Raw genomic sequence first — 10,734 nt, 5'->3', positions numbered from 1 at the left:
GGGCGGGGCCTTCCCAGGCCCTTCGGCTTTTCCCGCGACTTGGGAGGGAGCGGGGTGGCCAGGGCTCCTTGCCTAGAATCTAGCCGGGTGCGCCCTCTCCTCCCTCCGCTAGCCAACCTCCAAACGTGGAAACAATAACTTTGTTCTAAATAAACAGCAGTAATGACGCTGTGATGTGCCAGGTGCTTTCTGTACTCACGGAGATTGCCCCAAAGGTCTTGTGTTGTCGGTACTATTGATAGGATCTTTATTCTGCAGGTGAGGAAACTGAAACACACGGAGGTTAAGAATTTTGCAGAAGGTCACTCAAGGAATAAATAAATGGTAGACCTGGGATTTGAATCCCAAGGCACGAAATACTAGCAAGTTCCCGCTCCAGCCCTCTAATAATGACAATAATGTGCTTCATCTAGACACGCCTTTTGTTTCGCGTTTCTGAAGTCAGTACAGTATGTGGTTTCAGTAGTTCCAATTCCCCTTGATGATGTGTCATAGTTTAATTGGCAACAATTTAAGTTTCTCAGTGTACACGTGTATTAAATTCAATGAAATGCAGTAATAGCAAAGGTTCGCACAGTCCTGTAAGGTAGGTGCTGTTTTTAGGCACAGAGATTAAGTTCTCCTGCCCAAGCTCTCACAGCTAGTAAATGGTGGAGGAGGGATTGGAACCCAGGCAGTCGGCCTCCTGCTTCTTACAGCCTCCTGGGGAGTAAATAGGAAGTCCTGCAAATCTGTCTCTGTTGCCTGCTGGTTCACAGTAACCAGATTATGCCTGAACCAATTTGGAGGGGCAAGGGAGAAAGGACTGGGGGGCAGTTACAATGAGTGGCCTTTACCCACTCCAAGGGGTAGCCCTGCACACCAGAGAGGCTGAACAGATGTTTCCCATGGTCGCTGACATTGTGAAGCAGATTCCTCCATCATCTCAGTTAATCCACCCAGCCACTTTGAGGGAGAAGTCAGTTCTTTTCATTTATTTAGTTAGTTAATTTGTTTTTGAGAAGTCAGTTTTATTATCCCCATTCTGCAGAAGAAGAAACTGAGGCTCAGAGGTCATGTGACTGGCTTGAGGTTATGCACTTACCCAAGGATGTCACCCAGCCCATAAATTGCTGTCCCAGGTCTGTCAGACCCTAAACCTGTGTTCTGTCTAACACCCTGGACACTTTCTGGGACAGGATTGAGACTGAGGCATTTAGTGTAGGCAGTGCTTGGAGTCTTAGATGCCTGCTGCCTAGGTGTGCAGAAGGTAGGGAACAGTCACACAGAAACAAAACCATAAAGGCTGTCCTTTTCCCCCAGAAGTTCCCCCTGCCTCCCCAGAAGTTTTCAGGCCAGTTGGGAAGACCAGCAAACACCATGAAGGTAAATAACTTGATCAGGAAGAGAATCAATACGGCCAAAGGGAGGATGGACCACAAATCCTCCCACTTCTGAGTTCATCTCTGAGTTTCAGCTTTACAGTACTGATTGTCAAAAGTTGTTTGAATTGTAAATTCTCCTGGTTTGCTTGCTTGTTAAGCCTACAGATTGTTAGAGGGCCAAAGAGCAACTGCTCAAACCCATCTCCTCTCTTCTGAGCATTTATTAAAGGCTTTCTGAAGCTAATGGGTCAGAAGGGGTTTACTGAGCCTTACCCAGTGCCATGCTAAATTGCAGTGTAGAGATACACAAGAAAAATGAAAGCCAGCCGCGGCCTGGATATAATCCAGGTGGGGGTGGGGACATTCTCTAAGAGAGAATAATTGGAAAACAATGCCAGGAGGTACAAAGCATGAGGACGCCAGTGCTGGACAGATGCTGAAAGTCTCAGGGGTCCCCCAGCAGCTCCCTGGGGAGCTGGCTTCCAGCATAGGGATGAGGAGTCTCACCTGGAAAGAAAGGGCACTGGGCAGACAACTAGCGCATCTGGGAACAGGCCCCAGTTTGCGACCTGGTCACTTGGGCATGCCGCCTCACCTCCCAATGCCTCCTTCAGATTCCCCAGATCTGTCAGCTCAAGAAGGTAAGCAGGAGGGAGCTCTGCAAATGTTCCTGAAAACTAAAATACCAAGGTAACAAAGATATTTAAGTGAAAGTAACTTTATTTTATCAAGATCTATTTTCTCTTAAACCCAATATTTTTAGGTCCTGCCCATATTAGAAGCTGCTTCCCCAACTGGTCTAGGTCTAACAGATTTTTCTAAAAGTTTTTTACTCTGAAATAATTGAAAATTTACAGTAGAGTTGTGAGAATAGTATAAAGAACTCTTGTGTACCCTCTATCCTGATTCACCAACTGATTACACTATCACTTTTGTTTTATCGTTCCCTCTCTCTCTAGACAGAGCAAGCTCTCTCTCTCTATATGTATTAGAAAGATTCGTGTTACTTTTTTTTTGCTTTTTTATTGGATTACACTATCACTTTTGTTTTATCGTTCCCTCTCTCTCTAGACAGAGCAAGCTCTCTCTCTATATATGTATTAGAAAGATTCGTGTTACTTTTTTTTTGCTTTTTTATTGGATCAAAATTGATTATACATATTTTTGGGGTTCAGTGTTGAGATATGTTGATCAAATCAATATTACTAGCATGTATTACTACAAATCATACTTATTCTTTATGCCCCCTAGTCCAATCCGCCCCCATCCCTGTTTGCCTTTCCCCTCCCCCCTCTAATTACCATAGATTTCTTCTCTCCTTCTTTTTTTTTTTTTTCCTTTTTGTCTTTTTTTCGTGACCGGTAACAGGATGGCACCCCTCGGTGTCGCACCCGTACCGCGCGAACCCTCGGCGGGAGCGCTGCCGCACTCCCAAGCGCCGCACTCTACCGAGTGCGCCACCGGGCCGGCCCTCTTCTCTCCTTCTGAAAGAGTAATGTTTACTCTGTTGATTTGTTGCCTAGATGATCTGTCCAATGCCAAGAGGTGTGATCAGGTCCCCCAATATTATCATAGAGCAGATGCTTCTTCTGTCACTCTGGAATGGGCTTTGTGGAAAGAGACATCCTCTTTTCTTTATCCCTGCTGGTGACTCTCCTTGTGTCAATGCACTCCAGTGGCTGGTGGGCTATGTGTGTTGTGGTTGTGGCATCTAGCTGCTTTTGCGGCAGCCGTGGTTATTGTGGTGGCTGTGGTGGGCCACCCACATGGAGGTGATGTTTTTGGCATGCTCCTTGGTGCAGGTGGTGTGCCTAGTTGTAGGGGGTGGTCCAGTCCCTGGCTCCATCACTCGGGTCCCTGGGCAGTTCCCAAGGCACTGGCATGGTGTGCCTGGTTGAGGGAGGGGGGTCTGGTACCTGACTCCATGCCTCATGTCCCTGGGTGGACCTGAGGTGCTGGCGGTGTGTCTGAGCCAGAACTAATTTTTTTGTTTTTTGCTTACTTCTAAAGTGGGGGAACTTCTTGTGGGGACCAGTACTTGAGCTGTGTTGTTGAGCTAAATTGCTGCTTTGCTTCTGCTTCCCTAGGGAAGGCTTTTTGTGCAGCTCAGGTTATAATGGTTGACTTTATAGGTACTTCCGGCTCTCCAGAGACTCAGTGCACCTGGGTTATGTAGAAACTCTGATCTGGGCCTAAGTCTTTTCATCAAACTGCACCCCATGCGGTTCTATATTCCTGACCAGTCTTCTCTGAGTGGTCCTTCTCTGATTGGGATGCTGGTCACCTGTCCTTGCTGTGCCCCAGTGTTCCCCTGGTGGGCCCGTCTCTCCCACTGCCTGTTCTGCAAACACTTCCCATGGGACGGGCCCTGTGCTGGTCCCATGCGATGACTCACCAGCCTCTGAGTGGCTCCATTTTTTCAGTTGTTCTGGCTCCTCGCTCCTGTGTGGGTCCACGGGAACCCTGTTAATGTTCTTGCTGGCCTGGGGGCCACCAAGGTCCTCTTCTCCCCTGCTGCCTCCAAGCAACTCCACCCTAAGGGCACAACTGCGGCTTTTGCTGGCTCCTGCTCCATGTGCTCAGCAGCTCCAGCCTTAAAGTGGCCGCGGCACAAAATGGTCAGAGCAGTTTTTTCTTTCTCTCATCGTGGCTTCTCCCACCTTCATGCACTCTGTAGGTCTGTCCTCCTCTTCCCCTGAGCTCTAGCAGCCCCAGCTTGGCTGTTGTTACTTTTTTATATTTGTAAATTTGTTGATTTCTGGGAGACAGTGATGCTGGGGACTGTCTATTCCGCCATCTTGATTGGCAGTCTTCTCATGTTACCTTCTAATTCTATTTTTCCATGAGCTTTTTGAAGTACTCTTGTATATATTTACTCACTTGAGAGTTAGTGGCAGACCTCACCCCTCTTTACCCCTAAATACTTCAGCTTGTGTTTCTTAAAGACAAAGGCATCCTTTCACATGATCACAGTACTATTATCAAATTCAGGAATTTTAACACTAATATAATACTATTTTCTAGTAACAACCATTTTCAAATTTTGTCCCTCTGTCTCTTCCCCCCAAAAGAACTAAAAACAAAACATGTCCTTTGAGCAATATTTCTCTCCGAGCTAGGTTCCAATCCAGGAACAATATTGTATTCAGTCACTATGGCTCTTTAAACCCCTTTAATCTGGAACAATTTCTCAGCCTTTCTTCATATTTCATGACATTGCCATTTTTGAAGAGTTCAGGCCTGCTTTGTTTTGTGGAATGTCCCTCAGTCTGGGTTAGTCTGATGTGTCCTCATGATTTGATTCAGGTTATGAATGTTTGGCAAGGAAACCACTGGAGCGATGTTGTGTCCTTGGTTATCACAGCAAGAGGCACATGATGTCTGTTGGTCCCATTACAGATGACCTTAACTTTGATCTCCTGCTTAAGGTGGTGTCTCCCTGTATTCTTCACTGTAAAATGACCATTTTCCCCTTTCAGAACTAATAATCTGTGAGTAGATACACTGAGACTATGCGTAAACAAAATAGTCTGTCTTCAAATTTTTACATAATGGCTTTAGGAGCCATTGATGAGTCTTGCCTAATTAGATCTTACTAGGTGGATTTTCTAATTCCATTATTTCTTCAACAATCTTTTAAACTTTTTATTTTGAAAAATTTCAGACATATGGAAAAATTGAAGCAACAGTACAACAAACATGAGCATAGCTACCACTTCGGCGTAGCAGTTGTTAGTATTTTACCACGTTTGCTTTATCTGTCTATAGAGCTGGCTCTCTCTATGCTCTTACTGGACCATTTGAAAGTAGGTGGCAGATGTCACAACATTCAACCCCTGAATACTTCAGGCCTCTTCTCCTAAGAATAAGGACATTCCCCACATAACCCCAACCCAGTTATTTCCTCATGTTGGGGTCCAGAAAGCGATACCCTAAAGTGAAGACCTCAGAAGCAGCCTCAAAAGCAAAGTTTCCCTGAGCCTTTCTCCTGCCCTCCTGTCTCTCAACCTCACTCTTCCCCGAGGCAAGCCATGGAAGCTAGAGTCCCTCTTCCCCAAGGTGGGTCATAGGTATACTCCAATCTTCCCCTGCCTCCTTCTTGGAGCTGGCCATAAAGTAATTCTCTGACCCTCCTTGTCTGATGGTAGGTCGTAAGACTCCCCTCCGCGTTCCAGAAAGGGTCCTGCCCCGTGCCCTGGAGGAAGGAACCTGCACAGAGAGGCGGAGGAGAGTCTGAACACACAGGCCTTGCTGGGGATCCCCGCTCAGCGTATTAGCTTTAGATCACACCTTCCTTGTCCAGTCACGTTTCTACATGGCTGTGTAGACCCTAAGCATAAAAAATGGGCAGTTTTCCCTGTATCTTTGGATTTTTATCCTTAAGGCTCCCATGTCATGTAAAACTATGATTTAATAAAATGTCGTGCCTTTTCTTCATATTCATCTGTTTATCAGGTGATTTTTTTTAGAAAACCTTCAGGGGGTTGAAGAGGATGTCTTCCCTTGGCCCCTACACTACTGACTAATATCTGCTTCATATTCAAATTTCAACATGTTCCCCAAAATGCCTTTTACAGCTGTTTTCTCAGACCAGGGTCTAATTAAGTTTCTTTTTCTTTTCTTTTTTTTTGGCTGCTGGCAGTTCGGGGATCTGAACCCTTTGACCTTGGTATTATAACACTGCGCTCTAACCAGCTGAGCTAACTGGCCAGCCCAAGTTTTTCTTCTAATGTTTATTTGTACATATTTGTGGGGTGCAGTGGGTTGTTTCAATACGTGCATATACAGCACAATAATTCACTTAGGGTAGACAGCATAGTTTTGTACCCGTTAGTCCACGATTTCCCGTCCCCCTGCTCCCCTCCTGCCCGGCCTGTGGTTACCATTATTCTACTCTCTACTTCTGTGAGAACCACTTTTTTTTTTTATTTTTAGATTCCACATATGAGTGAGATCATGCAGTGTTTGTCTTTCTGTGCCTGACTTACTTCCCTTAACGTGATGGTCTCCAGTTCCATCCATGTTGCTGCAAATGACAGAATTTCTTTTTCTCTTTTTTTCTCTTTTTTGGTGGCTGGCCGGTATGTAGATTTTGTTGTTGTTGTTGTTGTTGTTGTTGTTGTGGGTTTGTCCATTCGTCTGTTGATGGGCATTTAGGCTGATTCCATCTCTTGGCTATTGTGAATAGTGCTGCAATGAACGTGGGAGTGCAGGTGTCTCTTCTATATAGCGATTTCATTTCCTTTGGGTATATACCTAGTATGGGATTGCTGTGGTAGTTCAACTTTTAGTTCTTTGAGGAACCTCCATGCTGTTTTCCACAGTGGCTATACCAATTTATGTTCCCACCAACCATGTAGAAGAGTTCCCTTTTCTCTGCATCCTCGCCAGCATTTGTTATTTTTTTGTCTTTTTGATAATAGCCATTTTAACTGGAGTAAGGTGATATCTCATTGTGGTTTTAATTTGCATTTCCCTAATGAATAGTAACGTTGAGCATTTTTTCATATGCTGGTTGGCTATTTATATGTCTTCTTTTGAGAAATGTCAGCACCACGCTCACCCAGTGAGCGAACCGGCCATCCCTATATGGGATCCGAACCTGGGGCCTTGGTGTTATCAGCACCGCACTCTCCCGAGTGAGCCACAGGCCGGCCCCCTTTGCCCATTTTTTGATTGGGTTATTTGTTTTTTTGCTGTTGAGTTGTCTGAGTTCCTTATATATTCTGGATATGAGCCCCTTGTCTGATGTGTAGTTTGCAAACACTTTCCCCCATTCTGTAGGTTGTTTCTTTACTTAGTTGATTGTGTCCGTTGCTGTGCAGAAGCTTTTTAGTTTGATGTTGTCCCATTTGTCTATTTTTGCTTTAGTTGACTGTGCCTTTGTAGTCTTGTTTAAAAAAGCACTGCCCATTCCCATTTTGTGTAGTGTTTCCCATATGTTTTCTTCTAGTAATTTCATAGTTTGGGGTCTTAAATTTAGGTCTTTGAACCATTTTGAGTTGATTTTTGTGTATAGTGATAGATAGGGGTCTTACTTCAATCTTTTGCTTGTAGATATCCAGTTTTCCCATCATCATTTATTGAAGAGGCTCCCTTTCCCCAGTGTATAGTTTTGTCACCTCTGTCGAAAATCAGTTGACTATAAATGCATGGGTTTATTTCCAGGCTCTCTATTTTGTTCCATTGGTAAATTTGTCTGTTTTTATGCCAGTACCATGCTGTTTTGGTTACTATAACTTTAGAATATATTTTGAAGTCAGGTAATGTGATGCCTCCAACTTTGTTCTTTTTTTTTTTTTTTTTTTTTTAAAGATGACCGGTAAGGGGATCTTAACCCTTGACTTGGTGCCGTCAACACCACGCTCACCCAGTGAGCGAACCGGCCATCCCTATATGGGATCCGAACCCATGGCCTTGGTGTTTTCAGCACTGCACTCTACCGAGTGAGCCACGGGCCAGCCCTGTTCTTTTTTTTTTAAAGACTGTTTTGGCTAAACAGAGTCTTTTGTGGTTCTATATGAATTTTAAAGTTATTTTTTCTATTTCTGTGAAGAATGTCATTGATATTTTGATAGGGATTACACTGAATCTGTAAATTGCTTTGGGTAAAATGGACATTTTGATGGTATTAATTCTTCCAACCTGTGAATAAGGAATACCTTTCCATTTATTTGTGTCTTCCTCAGTTTCTTTCACCAGCGTTTTATAGTTTTCATTTTAGAGATCTTTCACCTCCTTAGTTAAATTTACTCCTAGGTATTTTATTTTTTTGGTAGCTATTGTGACTGGGATTACTTTCTTGATTTCTTCTTCAGATATTTTGCTATTGGTGTATAGGAACATTATTGGTTTTCGTGTGTTGATTTTGTATCCTTCTGCTTTACTGAATTTATAAGTTCTAGTAATTTTTTGGTGGAGTCTTTAGCGTTTCCTATATATATATGATCATGTCATCTGCAAATAGGGATAGTTTTACTTCCTCCTTTCTGATTTGGATGCCCTTTATTGCTTTCTCTTGCCTTATTGTGCAGGCTAGAACTTCCAGCACTATGTTGAAAAAGAGGGGGAAAAGTCGGCATCATTGTCTTATGCCAGATTTTGGAGGAAGGGCCTTCAGTTTTTGTCTGTTTGGTATGATATAAGCTGTGGGTTAGTCACATATGGTCTTTATTGTGTTGAGGTACATTCTTTCTGTACCTAATTTGTCGAGTTTTTTTTTTTTATCATGAAGAGGTGTTGGATTTTATCAAATGCTTTTTCTGTGTGTATTGCTATTATCATTTTTTTATTCTGTTGATGTAATGTATCACATTCATTGGGATCTAATTGTTTCACACGTTGTATTTGGTTGTTATGTGTCATTAGTCTTTTTAAATCTAGAATAGTCTCCCCATCCAAGATATTGACTTTTTGAAGAGATCTGGTCAGGTAGTTTGTAGAATGTTGCACATTCCAGACTCATCTAATTGGCTCCCTGTAGTATTACTTAGCTCATTCTCTATCCCCTACTTTTTCTTGCATACTAGACATTAGATCTAAAGAATGATCACATAAAAGAAATACAAAAAAAAGAAAAAAAATCAAAACAAAACAAAAAAGACAAAAAACAAAAGAAACCCCCCCTCCCCCCAAAAAAGAGAAAAGATAAAAGACATGATCAGATTCAGGTTAAACACAATGGCCAGAACACTTCAGGGGTAAAGCCTTGTATGTCCCATTGCACTCCATGAGGAAGCACATACCTGTTGTCTGACTTTCAGTGATGCTAAATCTGACCTCTTGGTTAAGATCGTGACTGCCAGATTGTGTATATTTTTCATCCTTGAAATTGGCAAATAATCTCTGGATATTTTGGCACAGGGCAAATATGCCATTTCCTTACAACCTTTCACCTAACAGTTTTAGCATCCACCTTGGATTCTTGCCTGATTCATTGGGGGTTGCAAAGTGGCAAATTTTAAAATACTGTCATTCCTCTTACATTCTTTTGTCACGAACTTTCCTTCATCTACTGGAGATGAACTATGATTCCTCCTAAATGTTTAACTCTATCAATTTTCAGAATAGGTTGACATAATAATCACCTCCAATGGTAACAAATGAATTTTATTTATTTATTTATTTTAATAGTCACTATGAACTCTTGGATTTTTTATTTAATGTTTTTCAGTAGGTTACAGTCATTAGTGTTTTTTTTTTTTTTAAAGTAAGGGGATCTCAACCCTTGGCTTGGTGTTGTCAGCACCGCGCTCAGCCAGTGAGCGAACCGGCCATCCCTATACAGGATCCGAACCCGTGGCTTTGGTGTTATCAGCACCTCACTCTCCCGAGTGAGCCACGGGCCAGCCTCAGTCAGTTCTTTTCTAATATCAGAATAACAATGCTTATTTAGGATCCCTTTTTTTTTTTTTTTTTTTTTTTTTTTTTTTTTTTTTTTGCATCCTCACTGCTATATGAACGAGGACAAATTGTCTTAATTAGGCCTGTGGAAACCCTTTAGACTGGTTCCATTGGATGTGTCTCCATTAGTCTTTGAGCGTGTTTTTACTTTCTGGGACAAGCTGTTCCAGGCTTACCTTATACTTTTCCAGCTCTATCTCTGGAATCAGCCCTTCCTCCAAAGAGCTCTGGTTTCTTACAGTGGGAAAGCCATTTAGAAACCAGAATATGCGTGGGCCTCAGGATCCGCCCCCTGCCCACACAACCAGGCAAGCAATGGAGCCAGCTGCCCAGGTCCTGGGACAGGAGCCGAGGGCCAGGCCTGCCCCTGCAACATCTTAGAATGTTCTTATTAGCCACGTTTGTTTCTTTGAGGTGTGTGACTTATCCAATTATGTTCTTTGCCAAATTTCTGCTTAGATTCTTCTAACTCATTTTTAAGAGTTCTTTCTGCATTAAGGATGTCAATGTTTGGCTGCTAAATTTCTTCCTTATCAATTGACTTTAAATTTAATTTGTGATGTTTTCCTTCCCCTTGCAGGAAAAAAAAATGGTATATAGAAACTGAAAGAAAGAAAAAAAGAAAAGAAACCAGAATCTGGGCATCACGTGTTTGTTGCTACTTTGGTTGTCACAAGCATTTTTTGACAGATAAAATATTACCAAGGTAAGATATATTTTTTTCATAATGATTTACTTTACTTTTAATTTCAGTGTCTTAGAACCTGCCAGAATTAAGATATGCCTCCCCAGTTTGGCCTAGGTCTTAGGTTTTTTTTTTTTTTTTTTGTCTTTTGTCTTTTTTCCGTGTCCGGCAACGGATCGCAACCCTCAGTGTTGCACCTGTACCGCGACCGGCAACGGGATCGCAACCCTCGGTGTTGCACCTGTACCGCGACCGGCAACGGGATCGAAACCCTCGATGTAC

Source organism: Galeopterus variegatus, unplaced genomic scaffold (assembly GCF_000696425.1).
Source record: "Galeopterus variegatus unplaced genomic scaffold, G_variegatus-3.0.2 Scaffold3178, whole genome shotgun sequence".
NCBI classification, from domain to species: domain Eukaryota; kingdom Metazoa; phylum Chordata; class Mammalia; order Dermoptera; family Cynocephalidae; genus Galeopterus; species Galeopterus variegatus.
Note: the sequence above shows the minus strand (reverse complement) of the source record.